A 17,497-nucleotide genomic window follows, 5' to 3' on the forward strand; every position below is an offset into this window, starting at 1 on the left:
AAACCAACTCTTCTTCTAAATGTAAAGAAACAAATAAATAAAAGGCTTCAGCTTCACCTCCCACCCATCCACTCATGCTATCCTTGTTATCCCAACTTCCCACCCCTTCAAGGGTGGACTGCATTGCATCTAGTTTGGCTTCTAATATAGCATCTTACTTAAACCTGCTAGTTTTAGGATTCCATAATATAATAACGTGTTTGTCTACCTGATCTTGTCCTTTGAGCGACTGAAAGAAAATTATGCTGATTTTTGCCCATTTGTTTCTGCATGTGGTGGGTTTCTTTTCATATGCAGAACAGCTGCTTTGCGTGTACAGTCTGACATGAAATCCCAGCAAGCATAAAAAAAGGGGCAGATCCACTTAAGTGTCTTCCTGGCACATAACTTGAAGTGGGGTATAAATCCCACTGATCTTAGAGAGATTTAAGTGTGCCCAACCTGACTCCAGGATGGATTGCAAGATAATGTTTTGGCATACAGTAGCACTTTGCGAAGGAAGGAAGTCATGTCAAAGACATATATCCCACATATGCTGTAATTTCTCTTGTGTAAGCCCCAGCTGAAATGAATAAGAATTTAACACCCTGTCCTGAGTCTCCCATTACTTTCAATAGCACTTGCACAAGAGAATTTGCCAGTGGATTGCATCTTTCATTAGTCAGTGATTTTCAGTTACAGCACGGCATTTATTATCTAGTGGGTACAAAATCCAAACAATAGGTAGCAAACCCATAAAACACAGGGTTAGAATCTTGTGGTAAAAGCTGTGTAGTATCATGGGGCATGTTTTTCAAAGAAAATTTATTTATTTTTAAGGCCTTCCCAGAAACAAGAAATTTCCCAGTGACTCTTCTCAATATTTTAAAGGAAGCTATAGCCATTAAGGCCAGTGCATCAAATAAACATGAAAGTTCTAGTGAAAAACTAGCAAAAAGCAAGTTATTTCATACTTTAAAGCAAATGATCTATTCCTCAGTCTTTATCATGTCTGCCATCCTGAAGTTTTTTCAGACCCTCCCTCCCCTACCCTCGCTGAGCCCTATTAGGAACCTTTCTTCATTATTTTGTTTTGAAAAATTAAAAGATGTACACACACATATAATGTATATAAACCTTAATTAATTGTCCATCTGATTCACCATCTGTCTCCAAATGTCAATTTTTAGAGGTTTTCTTTTTTAAAAAAGCCATCAGTGTGATCATGCCAAACATGTCATTTAATTTCTCCAACAACTGTTTTCAACTCGGAAGGGAATTTTGTCTCCAATGTCTGACATAGACAATACAAACAGTTGTTACTGCATATTGAACCATCTCTTGAAGAAGTGACGGAATACTTACATTTGATATAATTTAACAAAAGCAGTTCTGGGGTACAAGCAATCTTAAAACCTATGCTGGCTGAAACTCATGCACAACTCCAAGGAACAACCGAGACAGACAGAGGGTGAACGTGAGTGAAAGTACCCATGCATAAATGACCATAGACAGTCTAACTAATTAACAAGGAAAGACAGAGAGCACATGTCCTCTTGAAATTTCAATAGAGGGAGGAAGGAGAGACATCTGGAAGGAAGTCCCTGAGATTAGCAACCTAGGCAACAAAGGGATAACAGCAGAAAAGAGAAGAGGAAAGCACCAGAAAGATTTGATCCATCCACCTCGCTAGGTCTACTGCCCCCTCTACAGCACTGGTATGCTTGTTCCATTAAACTTTACTTCCAACATCTACCCTACCTCTTCCCAATGCTCAAAGTGACTAATGACATTTTAAGAAAAAAAAAGCAATTTGATGAAAATAGTATACCTGTTTAAATGCATCTATCGCATACAGAAATACAGCTAAGAATCCTTAAATGATGGAGCAGTTGCTTCCAAATGGGTGCTCCTATAGTCACAAAGATGATGCCTCCTGGGCTCTTCTGAAGCTCTTGCTGCTTTGATGAGACAGAAGAAAGTCAGGGTTGGTGCTTTGTTTTGGGGACCAGGAAACACACAGGTGGGCACCATGGCACCCACAGGTACCACACTGAGGATCACATCTCTACAGAAAGGGAACCCACCAAGAATACCTATTTGCCTCTGAAATTCAAATTCAGTGCTCTGAAGGAATTTGAAGAGTTGGTTTTTATATGCCGACTTTCTCTACCACTTAAAGAAGAATCAAACCGGCTTACAATCACCACACCCTGTGAGGTAGGTGAGACTGAGAGAGTGTGACTAGCCCAAGGTCACCCAGCAGCCTTCATGTGTAAGAGTGGGGAAACAAACCCAGATTAGCCTCCGCCGCTCATGTGGAGGAGTGGGGAATCAAACCCGGTTCTCCAGATCAGACTCCACCGCTCCAAACCACCACTGTTAACCACTACACCACGCTGGCTCTTAATCTTCAGGATGGAACATAGGTCTATTGATCTTAAATCACATTTTGTATCTCACCCTTGTTCCAAGGGTATACATATTTCTCCCATTGTCCATTTTATCCACACAAACACACAACCCTGTGAGGCAGATAAACTAAAAGAGAGCGACTAGCCGAGAAGCATCCTATCAGCTTCGTGACTGAGTGGGAATTTTAATCTCCCAAATTCCCAGACAATATTATAATAACCGCAATCCATTTGGCAATTGGCTCTCTCTAGGGATATGCCGTTGAAGGCTTTGTAAGTTAAATTGTGGAACTCCCTGCCCCAGGATGTGGTGATAGCTGCCAACTTGGAAGGCTTTAAGAGGAAAGTGGACATGTTCATGGAAGGTAGGGCTATGCATGGCTACTAGTCAAAATGGATACTAGTCGTGATGCATACCTATTCTCTCCAGGATCAGAGGAGAATGCCTATTACATTAAGTGCTGTGGAACGCAGGCAGGATAAGGCTGCTGCAATCGTCTTGTTTGTGGGCTTCCTAGAGGCACCTGGTTGGCCACTGTGTAAACAGACTGCTGGACTTGGGCCTCGGTCTGATCCAGCATGGCTTTTCTTATGTTCTTAATTGGGTGTGGAATGTGTAGTCAAATTCTTCTCACCTCTGGATGCAACAGACAAATGCAGTTATTTAAAATATTTTCATCCCACCTAATCTCCTTAGACTCAAGGCAACAAATTGCAGACATGTAAAAGCAATACAACACTCCATAAACAAGATAAAAATACCTCCCGATCTGCTGAAACAGTTTACTTTCCACCGAATGCCTTCTAAAAGAAAGCCATTTACATGCTTGCCAGGATGCAGAAATGGAAAACGCACCTTGCTCTGGAAAGCCATTCAAAGCTGCATTCATACCTAGACATGCTACCACTTGTCCAAGGCTATCTATATTCATCCTCACTGTGAGAAAATATAAGACCCTTGATTCTCTGGATTCTTACATCAGAAAAGCAGAGCTCTCACATCCGTTTGGCAAAAAGCTGCCCCCTATTTAAAACAACCCCTATTTAAAATGACCCTTTCATAACAATTCACAGTGGGTAGCCATGTTAGTCTGTCTGCAGTAGTAGAAAAGGGCAAGAGTCCAGTAGCACCTTAAAGACTAACAAAAATATTTTCTGGTAGGGTATGAGCTTTCGTGAGCCACAGCTCACTTCTTCTTCTTTCATAACTATTAAGTCATTTGATCTTAGAGTGGGTGACACAAGCCCTACTCTTGGGAGTAGCATCTACTGAAGCAGAGAAACATTCCTAGGGGTCATTTGCAGATTTCTCTCCCCAAGCAGCAATGTATGTTGAGAGCTGTCTTCTCAAAGTTCACATTGTCCTTTTTAATTATACTGAAGCCAAACTCTAAATAGAGAGACAGACGTACTGATGCTCTATGGATCTGCATAAGGAAGTGTCAAATTAGTGACAATGAGCAAAGGCCTTTGGGAAGAAATAACATGGCTTACTTCTTGTTATATAAGACAGAAGGCAACTCAATGAGATGTTACCCATAGATGTGGGATATATGAGGAATAACAGAATAATAGAATTATAGAGTTGCAAGGGACCACCAGGGTCATCTAGTCCAACCCCCTGCACAATGCAGGACATTTACAACTACCTCTTCCCCCACACTCCCAGTGACCAGAAGATGGCCAAGATGCCTTCTTTCTCATCATCTGCCTAAGGTCACAGAATCAGCATCGCTGACAAATGGCCATCTAACCTCTTCTTAAAAACCTCCAGGGAAGGAGAGCTTACCACCTCCCGAGGAAGCCTGTTCCACTGAGGAACCACTCTAACTGTTAGAACATTCTTCCTAATGTCAAGACGGAAACTCTTTTGATTTAATTTCAACCCGTTGGTTCTGGTCTGACCTCCTGGGGCAACAGAAAACAACTCGGCACCCTCCTCTATATGAGAGCCCTTCAAGTACTTGAAGATGGTTATCATATCCCCTCTCAGTCTTCTCCTCCTCAGGCTAAACATACCCAGCTTCTTCAACCTTTCCTCATAGGACTTGGTTTCCAGACCCCTCACCATTCTTGTTGCCCTCCTCTGGACATGTTCAAGGAGGGCAGGACTATATACATGTGTGTGTGTATGGAGGGTAGGCATATATATATATATATATATATATATATATATATATATATATATATATATATATATATATATAGAAACAGCCAGGTTTTGGCGGTGGCTCTAGTGATGTTGTGGGGAGAGGTGGGCTCGGTGGTGAGGAGGCTGGCAGCCACAGAAGGCCACCTGGCTTCAGCAGCAGTGGCTTCAGTGGTGAGGGAAAAGTAAGCCTGGTGACAAAAGAGCTTCCCTGATAGCAGTGATGGAGGAGGTGGGTATTGTGAGTCCTGCATCAATAGAGGAGGTAGGGAGTTTAAATACCCCCATTGTATTTTTTTCAGTGTTTTCAGATTTCTTCTGCCAACTTGGGAAGTCCCCCAAGTTTGCAGGAAAATCTGTTTAGCGTCAGTGTGGCCCTGATCTGTGGATTTAAAGATCCACAGACTGGCCCACACTTGGCTGCAGAATCAGCAATATTGCAGACACTTTTGGCGGGGGGGGGGGGGAGAACAGATCTCATTAGCCACAGCTGGGTTTTGTGCAATAGCTCTTAAAGTCCGCCTCTCAAAGGTTTCCGCAAAGATGAGTTCAATTTTAAATTAGGGAGAAAAGTAAAACTGTATTTGTACTGTATTTTGTACTTTGTACTTGTTTTTAAATTAATTTATAATTGTGAAATCTAAATAGTTTTACTAAGCTTTTTAGAATGGCAATTCTGCAATAAAAACTCTCTCTGTCTCTGTCTCTGTGTGTATATGTATGTATGTATATGTGTGTGTGTGTGTATGTATATATATGCATGTGTATATATATGTGTGTGTATATGTATCCAGTATATGTTGGTGATGGCCAAGCCACAACCTCAGGGGTGGTGCACAGATTTTGCTACCACTACAACATTGTTTTCAAGTGCAGATATGTACTTTTCCCCTGATAAATGAGAGTCTGTGACCCCCAATATTAATGATTGCTTAAGAAGATATGGAATATTGCTCTCAAGTCTAAAATGACATATCAGTAGGGTGCTGGATTGCTGGATGAAGTTTCAGGCTGTTAAAGCAAAGATAGTACAAGCCTGTTGTTAGGGTTGCCAACCTCCAGGTACTAGCTGGAGATCTCCTGCTATTACAACTGATCTCTAGCCGATAGAGATCAGTTCACCTGGAGAAAATGGTCGCTTCGGCAATTGGACTCTCCCCTCCCCAAACCCCGCCCTCCTCAGGCTCCACCCCAAAAACCTCCCATTGGTGAAGAGGGACCTGGGAACCCTACTGTTTGTGGGAAATGCCATTGACACAGGATAATAGGGAGAACTGTTTGGGTGCCTGACCCCCCTGCTTCAGCTAAAATTTTGCTTTGCTTTGATTGTTGATTCAGATCATTGATGGAGATTGTTGATTCATTCCCTGTGACGTGGAGAATGTGATCCGCAGGACTCCATAATGCCATCTCTTTTTGATTCTTTTCTGTTAAGAAGCAGTGAAACAGCGAGGGATTCTCCCAGCCTGAGCTCTTACAGCATGGAATATTCATGAGAGGTTTTAAAAATGCCAGCTACAATTACACCGTGTCAGTAAGGATCACAAACCCATAACCATTTACATTGTTAGGAATCCTTGAGCATTAGCAAGAATCCCATTGGTTTCAGGTTGGTGCAGTCATGGGGGGCAGAGGAGAAATAGTCAAATTGCTCTCTTCTCCAAAACTACTCCCTCTTTCATAACTTATTATTTAATTTTCTGGCTTGCATTCTGTGTACTTTTCCATAGAAGAAGGGATATGGGAGCACTTCATTCTAAACCTGAGTGTTATCCAATTCATATAATCTTTCTTTATTAAAGGGGCCTCTAGGATAAATCTAGGCTGTCCTTCCATCCTCACCAGTCTGCCCATACATGCCCCTGGCACTGCAACACCCTTTCTTGTATAGAGAGCCAGCATGGTGTTGTGGTTAAGAGCAGTGGTTTGGAGCGGTGGACTGTAGTCTGGAGAACTGGGTTTGATTCCCTACTCCTCCACATGAGTGGCGGAGGCTAATCTGGTGAACTGGATTTGTTTCCCTACTCCTACACATGAAGGCTTCGGGGAGACCTTGGGCTAGTCACAGCTCTCTCAGCCCCACCTACCTCACAGGGGGTCTCTTGTGGGGAAGGGGAAGGGAAGGTGATTGTAAGCTGGTTTGATTTTGCCTTAAGTGGTAGAGAAAGTCGGCTTTAAAAACCAACTCTTCTTCTTCTTCTTCTTCTTCTTCTTCTTCTTCACGATGAACTCCACTGGCCAGTTTTTATGCTGGTCCATAAGACAGCATTATAGCCAGCTGAGGCCTAGTTCACAGCAGCAAGGGGTTGGCAGGGAAGGAAATCTTGGACTCCATAGTTCACAGTGGTCTTTTATGCATGGCTGTTTCACTTGCCATCACCCCTCCGATGACTTTGGGCCTTTGTGTTGATTATGCATGCCGTATCCATCTGTCAGAAGTCACGTCGCTCTCCCCCTGCGTTTCCCCGCGTTTTGCTCATGTTTTCAAATTTGAGATAAAACAGGTCTCTGAAAACGCAGGGAAAATGCAGGGAAACGCAGGGGGAGAGGCGACCTCTGACGGTCAGAAACAGCATGCATAATCAACACAAAGACTTGAAGTCATCGGAGGGGTGACCAAGAGGGAAACAGCCATGCATAAAAGACCAATGAGGTTTATTCCAAGAAAAAGGATAATGTCAACCACCTATGTGATCATCCTAATGATTCAGGACAGTGACAGTTCTATCATGGCCAGCCTCCCTACATTCCTTGTGCCACCTGCTTTATTGTCTACCTCGGCTTACTCCACCTCTTCACCTGGTTACACCACCACCAATATTAATGTTGAAGGCGTCATTTAGATTTCTTGATTTTAGTTGCTGAATTGTTGTGATATGTTATAGGTGTTTATGAGATCTGCTTGTTGTATTGTAGCTGCATTTTAATAAGAATATATAGAAATTATGCTTTGAATGTAAGCCACCCTGAGCCCGACCCTGGTCAGGAAAGGGCGAATTAAAAATCTAATAAATACATAAATAATCTACATACTTAGCAGTCCCTTCATGCTCTGAATGAAGCCATGTCATCCAACTGAAGAAATTAATAATTCAAGTGCCAGCGTGGTGTAGTGGTGAGAGCATCAAATTAGAATCTGGGAACCCTGGTTTGACCCTCTGCTCTGCTATGGAAGCTTGCTGGATGACCTTGGGCCAGTCACTCTCTCTCAGCTTAGTCTACCTCACAGGATTGTTGTAGGGAGGATAAAATGGAGATGGGGAAAATGATGTTGTAAGCCACATTGGGTCCCAATAGAGAGGAAAGTGTGGTATAAATACCTGGATAAACTGGTGCTTGTTGCCAACAGCTTCATAACAGAGAGCCCTTAACCAGCAAAGACAAGGATGGATTTAAAATGAAGATAGCCCTATTTTCTTTTCTAGATCTCATTCTATTCCACAACTTTTCTCACCATGACACACAATGGCCATTTATGTTTGGTAATTAGCAGCACGTTCCAGGCTGAAGTGCCCCGCATATTTTTTTTAGTTTTTCACGCTGAACCGTCATTCAGGAAGTGAATACGAAGCTGGCGCATACCTGTTTCACATTTCTTAAGAGCCCCTTTAACGCAACCTTTTGTGTTTGCTGTGCCCCCGCCTCGAAGAATCCTCTCAAGGAATCATGCAAAATGACAGCCATGCGTTAGCTTTGCAAATGGCGGTTGGCTAATGGAAGGAACGAAGGAGCGGGTGAGTGGGGTGGTGGTGGTGGAATTTCTCCTTTTGCGTCGGGACCGTGAATAGGCATTTTAAAGTTTGCATTTAAAAGCTTTGAGCAAGCATCAAAATTGATCCTGCATAAATGGCCAATATGTTTGGAAAGTCGATCTGTTGGAGCTTCATCTGGGTGGTTGCCAATTAGGTGCCAAATACCATTGCTAAATAGGGCCGCCAAGCTTTGTTGGTTTAACTGACGGATTAGGCGAGATTTTAAGCCAGACCTGTAAAATTGGGGACCCGCCAAGCCAAGAATGGGCCACGAGCTACGAATAGGTGGAGAACCACCTGTATTCAGCCACTAAGCTACGAATAGGTGGAGAACCACCTATATTCAGCCACCTATATTCCAGCATTTTTTTTTAAATGAAGTCTTGTGATTTAGCAGCTAAATACATAGGATAGGATCGCCTGTGATGTAAGTGACAATCAGGCCTCTGAGAAGAGTGCGTGACCAAAGGAAGAAGAAGCTTCATTACAGCTCAAAAGCAGCTGAGGTTCAGTGTGACTTCAGACTCCTCTACCAAATTTATTCCACTTAGAAACTGAATGGCGTGCCACAGTGAATTCACATTGATTTCCCAAGAAACAGGCAACAGCACGGCTGTCCTGGTCGATATTGTTAGTAGCTTTGGCAAGTCAGATTACTGCAAGAAAGCTTTGGCAAGGGATGGGAGCTCTCCCATAGGACAGCACTTCTTTGCGTTGCTTCTGAGTAAATCTGAGAACTTTCAATGCAGCTACCGATATTTTAGACTGGAGACTCATGGCTTACGACACCTCCTTTGCTTCTCCCTTGTCTGTCTTTCCCTTTAGTAAAGGATGCTTGCATGGTTGATATCCTCAAAGGTAAAGAGCTCACCTATTAGCAAATGGCACAGACAACCGCATACCTCTTGCTACTTTACATTTTAAAAATGTGATCAAGCCACAGAGTTAAGGCAATGGTATGCCCCCCAGAGAGCGCTGCACTCGGTGATAGGGTTGGCAACCTCCAGGTACTAGCTGGACATCTCCTGCTATTACAACTGATCTCCAGCTGATAGAGATCAGTTCACCTGGAGAAAATGGCCGCTTTGGCAATTGGACTGCTTAAGAAGATATGGAATATTGCTCTCAAGTCTAAAATGACATATCGGTAGGGTTGCCAGGTCCCTCTTCACCACCGACAGGGGGTATTTGGGGCAGACCCTGAGGAGGGCAGGGTTTGGCTCTCAAACTTGTATGGTGTACCTACAGCACTGTTGAAAAAAAAATTCACCTACTCTGGAGTTGCTGTACTTATAGGGTCTGGCTATTTCTTATGAATAATTGTGCCAGCAGAGTGCCACAGGAAGTATTCGCTGTATTCTGCAGTGCAATTATACACAATAAAATCCCACGGAAACCTAAAATTTGCTTTACGTTGCTGCATTGTGGCTTCCATCATAATGTAAGCAAATGGCAATTCTGATGTTGATTTCGAACATAGAATCATAGAGTTGGAAGGGGCCATACAGGCCATCTAGTCCAACCCCCTGCTTAATGCAGGATCAGCCTAGAGAGCATCCCTGACAAGTGTTTGTCCGGCCTCTGCTTAAAGACTGACAGTGAGGTGGGGCTCACCACCTCCCTAAGTAGCTGATTCCACAGTCGGACAACTCTTACTGTAACAAAAAAATCCTAATATCCAGCCAGTACCTCTACACCTGCAATTTAAACCCATTATTGCAAGTCAGCTGCCAACAGGACCAGCTCCCTGCCCTCCTCTAAGTGACAGCCCTTCAAATACTTAAAGAGTCCAATCATGTCCCCCCTCAACCTCCTCCAGAATAACATTCCCAACTCCCTCAGCCTTTCCTCACAGGGCTTGGTCTCCAGGCCCCTGATCATCCTCGTCGCTCTCCTCTCCGTCCCCCCTCCATTCTGTCCACAGTTGTAAGGGGTTTGTTTTCTATTTTTGTATACATTCATGGAAGAAAATTGTATGAGAAATTTTCTTGGCTGCAGCTGTCAATTTATTTAGCAGTAAAGGATTAGAGATTACTCCGTAAAACCCAAAAGCATGACTACCAGTACATGAGAATAGTTTTCTGATCTGCCTCCTGGACAATGATCAATACTTTAATGAAACAGTGTTATCAAATAACTTGGTTGCTCATGTTTAACAACAAGTCCAGACTGCATTTTATTCTCTTCCTTTACAGATGATTTCCTAATTCGACGCAGCTCATGTAGTAGGAGCTGTGTGACAAAAATATTCCCTACCGACTCATGTTTATAATAAATGTCTATCAATATTGTTGGTGCAGAGAGAACACAGCAATGCTTCTTCTGTTAAAAGAGATTTGTCTCTCTGTGGGTAACCAGATGCCAAACACTAGACCATAATTCAAAATCACATGAGTGCACTGCCACCCGCCTCTTAGGATGTGTGTGAAATATTGTAATAGCAAAGATTATGCAGTATAAAAAAATATGGCATCATGCTGTAGTCTATTAAATAAAAGAACAAACTGATTTTAAAATAATATAATATAAAGTTCAACTGAAAAGCTCTCAACTGGTGAACTCTGATGGCTGATGAGGTTGGATCCAACCAACTTTTGTACTGGTGAAAAAGGGTTGGTCCCATCTGACTGTCCCAAAATGCTATGCTGGAGATCATGGAACCAACATGTAAAAAAGCCATGTGGGATGGGGCTGTAATAAGTTGGGGAACTGATAGGATTCCCAATTGTCTGGGACTGGTGGGAAATTCCCTGCTCCCAGCCACAATATTTTATCTTCAAGACATTGAGGAGCAGGAGAAAAAATGGCCTTGGCAGTGACACTCTAGGAATCTCCTAGTCTCTATGGTCTTAACCACTAAGAGTGGGGAAATTCCTAGAACATCACCTGGAAGTGATATCACATCCCTCCCAAACTCCACCCTCCCCAGGCACTGCCTCAATAATATCCTGCCAACTGCCTAGACAACACTGGGAAACCTAGGAACTGAGAGAGATTAAATGAAAAAGCTGGCTAGATCCAGCTCATGATTTCCAGATTAGGTACTGAAAGAAACCAGGAAATCAGTATGAAAATACAAAAGGAGAGAAGGAAGAAGTCAGGGAGACCTTGCTTCCTACTTCATTGGTTAGTTAAACAGGATACGATGTGAGATAGATCACACTGGGTGGCCATATTAGTCGATCAACAGCAGTAGAAAAGAGCAAGAGTCCAGTAGCACCTTAAAGACTAACAAACGTTCTGGCAGGTTATGAGCTTTTGTGAGCCACAGTTCTGAAGAAGTGAGCTGTGGCTCACAAAAGCTCATACCCTGCCTGCCAGAAATTTCGTTAGACTATGATGTGGGCATACAGCAGACTTTCCACAAATGGAATATATAATGTGTCCATTTCAGAGCTCTGTATGTGCTTTAAAACACACATGGAGCGCCTAAAAGAATCCCTATTCACATTTGTGGTCTCTGTAAGTGGAGCGTCATTCTGCTGCATGTGTATAGCTTCCTCTCCATTGAAGTGAATGGGGAAGCCCTTGTGGGCGAGGTGATTCTGTGTGGCCACCACAGCTCCTGCAAAGCTGGGCGGTGGCATATTATTGCTGAGTTTCTGTAAATTCCACAACACCAAGGCCATTAACGCATGGCAAGGTTCTTATTTGTTTGTCCCTGTTCTGCCTCGTGCTTTGTGGTCCCGCATTCAAAAAATTGAATGCATGGGGTGACAGTCCAGGGACAAACAAATGCCAGCAGAAGGGAGAAGCCACCTTTCTGCCCCACCCCACCCCATGCCTCTCTCTCTCCCTCTCTCCCCCTCGCTCCTACACCATCCGCCTCCCCCCGGCATCAGCCAGAGTTACAGCCCACCTTCAACCAACCTGCAGCCCGGAACCCCATTGTCTGAGGTGGAGCGGCAGCTTCCTACACCCACGCCGCACACTTCCAGCCACTGCCGCCTCAGGTAAAAGGCCGGGTGGAGGCAGTGGGAGATGGAAGTGCGTGGTGTTGGCACCGGAAGGAGCTGCCGCTGCCGCTTCGCCTCTCCCAGTGGGGCTTTGGGCTGCTGGGTGTTGCAAGGTGTGCTGAAATCCTGGCTGGTGCTGGAGGGAGGGGGGAACCTGAGGAGGGCTTGCTGCTGGTGTTGCTGCCGCTGCCGCCGAGGCCAGGTGGCGGGGAGTCAACCCACTCGCTGAGACACGTGGGCAAGGACTTGTGACTGAATTATACGATCATACCCACACAGGTTCATTGATTCCATTATTAGTGGACTGCCCCAGATCTCTGAGAAAACAACGTCTCGCGCTCCTCCTATTGGACACAATAGTTAACTTATCTGCTAGCATGGCCAGATTTACTTGGTCAGCAGTGAAAATAAGGCAAAGATGGCTTAAATAGCTGAGGAAATAGAGAATGTGTATTGTGCGTACAGTATATATCTATTTAGTTAATGTATGTTCTTTTCTGGTAGACTTATTCCTCCAAGCTTTTGCTATTATTAAGCATTCCAATTTTAATAATATACAGCTTTCGTTCTAGTTGATATTAATTAGCTATGTACCTCTGCATACTTTCCCATTTTTAAGCATTTAAATTTTAATTGTATTTTGTACTTGTTTTACTCTATATTATTCAGTTATGTAAATTCAATTTGTTTGATGGTCTATGACTGCAAATAAAATGATGAGACTCGTGACTGCTGCGCTCCTTACTTTTAAGTCGGAATAAAGCAGGGGCAGGAAAACCTGGGGAAGTTTCGGATTGACCCTGCTTTCATCTTGTGACCATGCATGTTGACAACAGCAATTTGCTACATTAACAGGATAATCGCAGAACAAAACGACCATGCATTAATGCCTTAACTGTGTATCTGCATGGTAATCTCATTTTTTTCCCTGCACTTCCTAGAAGACAGAGCATAGAATATATATAGTTACATGAATGTGGTGAAGACTCTTCCTTATGGCATTCAGGACAACCACTTAGGTTAAAAATGTTTTTAATGTGATAACACAAAAACATAAGAAGAACCTGTGGGATCAGACCACTGGTCCATCTAGTCCAGCATACTGTTTTACTCAATGGCTAACAAGTTGTCCTGGATGGCCAAACAAACAGGATATAGATCTGAGGCCCTTGCAACTGCCTGTCAGCACTGATATTCAGAGGTTTGCTGCCTCTGTACATGGAGGCTCCCTTCAGTCACCATAGCTAGTAGCCACTGATGGACCTCTCTTCCATGAATCTGTCTCTCTCTCTTTTTTTGCCGTCAAGTCACAGGTGACTTATGGTGACCCTGTAGAGTTTTCAAGGCAAGAGTCATTCAGAGGTGGTTTGCCATAGCCTGCCTCCACATCACAACCATGGTATTCCTTGGAGGTTGCCCATCCAAATACTAACCAGAGCTGACCCTGTTTAGCTTCTGAGATCTGACAAGATCAGGCTAGCTCAAGGTATACAGGGTAGTGTATTACTTGGCTCCAGAGGTGTTCCAGATAATCACCAATAGGAGCTTGTAACAATATGGGTGTGAAAGCTGGACAATGAAGAAAGCTGATAGGAAGAAACTAGATTCCTTTGAAATGTGGTGTTGGAGGAGAGTGTTGTGGATACCGTGGACTGCCGGAAAAAAAAACCCCATATCAGTGGGTTATAGATCAAATAAAGCCTGCACTGACCCTGGAAGCTAAAATGACTAAACTGAGGCTGTCGTATTTTGGTCACATCATGAGATGACAAGAGTCTCTAGAAAAGACAGTCATGCTAGGAAAAGTTGAGGGGAGCAGGAAAAGAGGAAGACCCAACAAGAGATGGATTGACTCTGTAAAGGAAGCCACAGCCCTCAGTTTGCAAGATCTGAGTGAGGCTGTTAAAGATAGGACGTTTTGGAGGTCATTGATTCATAGGGTCGCCATGAGTCAGAAGCGATTTGACTGCACTTAACACACACACACACACACACACACACCCCAGCTAAAATGCACATCTGTAAATCCAGTTTTTGTCCTCCTTCTGCAAGAAGAGATGGTGTTTCTGCCAGGTTCAAAAACCTGTAAAAAACGTTTGCTGCGGGCCAGCAAGATGTAACATCTACTGAAGTACAAAAAATGGTGTTCTTCAGCCACCTCACTCACACTGAAAGTCATTACGTCTGGAGGACACAGCCTTAGTCTATCTTTTCTGTTCCGCGCTGTAAATAATTTCAACTTTCTTCTTAGTGACGGCTTTTGGAAACGATTATTAAAAATACCCTGGAGGATTGCCAGAGTTCCATATCTAGATGGGAGATCTACAGGAAATGGTTGCCTGTTTGGTGTGTGCAATTTGGTTTTCTTGGAGGCTGCTCCTTTTCTAGTGCTGGAACATGTAATAAAATGAGAGATGAAGCATTTTTATTCATTTGGTGCTGCATCGTGTGCTGCTCGCTGAGCTTAAAACTTATTTACCATTTGTCTCCCTCACATCGACTGCCATTTTCAAATGTCATCTTCCCGCTCCCTTGGGCCAAATAAAACCACTGAATGTCATTCAAAATGTCTCACAGGAGGCCAAGCATCTTTGCAAAAGCCATAACTAAAATTCATGCTGAGCTTTTCCTTATGCCCTGCCAGGATTTTTCCTCTTCATTTGCCAAGCAGGTGTTCAAGCTGATTCCCCTCGAAGCTAATGAGGCCAGACACCTGGAAATTTCCCTCTTCCCAACTACCATCTTTCTCCTCCCGCCATGAATATCTGATATGCAGGGAGATAATCAGGGATAATCTCTTCCAAAACTAGTGGGATGGCAGTGAATGATTACCGGTATGTATCAATGAAAGGAGATTATCAGACCTGAACTTCCCAAACAAACAAATAATGTCAAAAACTGAAGTTGTTGTTTGGTAGGAGCTGTAAGCCTGCAAGAGGCCAATTCAAATATTTCCCTCAAAAATTTCTCTCAGCTTCACCTAGGGTTGCCAACTGCCAGGTAGTAGCAGGAGATCTGCTAATTCAACTGATCTCCAGCTGATAGAGATCAGATCACCTGGAGAAAAATGGCCGCTTTGGCAATTGAACTCTATGGCATTGAAGTCTCCCCTCCCCAAACCCCGCCCTCTTCAGGCTCCGCCCCCAAAATCTCCTGCCGGTTGCGAAGAGGGACCTGGCAACCCTAGCTACACCCAGCTGAACACATAGTAACTTCTTCCCTCATGCATGCTTAAAACAGTTCCTGGTAGGGTTGCCAGGTCCCTCTTTACCACCAGCAGGAAGTTTTGGGGATGGAGCCTGAGAGGGGAGGGTTTGGGGAGGGGAGGGACTTCAATACCATAGAGTCTAATTGCCAAAGCAGCCATTTTCTCCAAATGAACTGATTTCTATAGGCTGGAGATCAGTTGTAATAGCAGGAGATCTCCTGCTATTACAGGAGATTACAGGTTTTGGGGGCGGAGCCTGAGGAAGGCAGAGTTTGGGGAGGGGAGGGACTTCAATGCCATAGAGTCCAATGGCCAAAGCGGCCATTTTCTCCAGGTGAACTGATCTCCATCTGCTGGAGATCAGTTGTAATAGCAGGTGATCTCCAGCTAGTTCCTGGAGTTCGGCAACCCTAAAAACAAAGCAAAACCATCCAGGAGAGTTAACAAATGCCATTCCTACAGAAAACTGCATCAGGCACTGTAAAAGATCCCTCCTCCTCTCCTTCCTACTGTCTTTCCCCTGAGGTGGTGGCTTCTCCCCTCAGCCCTCCCCCTCACTTTCCTTCAGCAGCTGTCACCACTCAAGCTCTGCCCTTTCTTTTGCCACCTGCAGCTTGAGAAGCAAGTAAAGGCTCCATGTGCCTGTGTGCACGAACTGCCTGACTCCTGGCATGGTTGCCAGCCTCCAGGTGGTTACCAAAAATAGACACTTTGTGCAATAAGAAGCGAAACCCAAAAGCACACAGAAAACCATATAAGTATATCTTAATCAATCTCTAATGCACGAATTGTCATAGAAACATACAAATTACCACATACAATGTCAATTAAATATAGATATTATACACACACAAGTAACATCATTCCAGAGTATATAATAAGGTAAGTCAGGTAAGTACAACCATGGCAATATATCTAACAATGTCTTTTCTATTCACAGCTTGGACTGAAATGGACGTCTTCCTCTTCAACCTCGTGCCTTACTTGAGCCTCCAGGTGGTGGTGGGAGATCTCCTGGGATTACCACTGATCTCCAGGCGACAGAGATCAGTTCACAGGGAGAAAAAGGCCACTTTTGGAAAGTGGACTCTATGGCATTATACTAGGGTTGCCAGCTCTGAGTTGGGAATTTGGCATTTCCCGAATAAAAACGGGCCGAATTCAGCCAAATCCGAATCGAACAGAATTTGTTTTTCAACAGCCCATCTCCAAAGCATTCATTTTTCTTCAGGGGAACTGATCTTTGCAGTCTGGAGATGAGCTGTAATTCCGGGGGATCCCCAGGCTCCACCTGGAGGCTGGCAACCCTAGGCATGGCAGAGTGGGAATTTGAACCTAGGTCTCCCAGATCCTAGTCTGACACTCTAACCAAAATGGCCATTTATGCATGGGAGTTTTACCTGCATGCTAGACCCACACTTTCCTGTCAGGAATCTATACACCGTCAGTCTCCAAGCTCAAACCAAGTCCCCGCCGGCCGCCGCTTTAAATGCAGCTTTGTAATTGGCTTACATTGTAGTGTTTACTGTGAGTGAAAATTCCCCCTCCCAAACCCAATTGCTGCATAAAAAACATTGTAAGAACAAACACACAAAAAACCCCCCAAAAAACAGAGCAATCTGAAGGCAGGGGGGAAGAAATCCAAGCCTCATTTTTGAAAAGCCTTCTGCTCAGAAAGAGCTCCCAGTAAGCAGGAAGTATTTGAACCCCTACCTCTTTCCATGCTGCTTTGTAATTGGCTGTGAGAGATACCAAGCTTGTGTGTCCCACACTTTGCCTTATGCATGAGGGTTTCACCCGGGCTGAGATGGAAGGAGAGGGAAGAATTGGGTTAACAGTGGAACTGGAAGACCCAGGATTTGTGAGGGCTGGCAGCGAGGTCATCTCTAATGGAGGGAAAACTTATGCATAACTCCCAGGAACAACCGAGACAGACTGGAGGCGAACGTGAGTGAAGGTACCCATGCATAAATGACCTGGCTGCCGAGCTAAGATACATGCAGAAACTGTTGCACCGCTGCTTCCATATGGACCCATTT

General features: G+C 44.0%; 1 protein-coding gene across 1 annotated transcript in view; it reads right to left on the bottom strand.

Annotated features, from left to right (window-relative positions):
- Window positions 1–17,497, bottom strand: part of GABRB1 (gamma-aminobutyric acid type A receptor subunit beta1) — a 123,414-nt gene that overhangs the window by 82,032 nt on the left and 23,885 nt on the right. The window lies entirely within an intron of this gene.

This window comes from Euleptes europaea, chromosome 9 (genome assembly GCF_029931775.1).
Source record: "Euleptes europaea isolate rEulEur1 chromosome 9, rEulEur1.hap1, whole genome shotgun sequence".
Taxonomy (NCBI): domain Eukaryota; kingdom Metazoa; phylum Chordata; class Lepidosauria; order Squamata; family Sphaerodactylidae; genus Euleptes; species Euleptes europaea.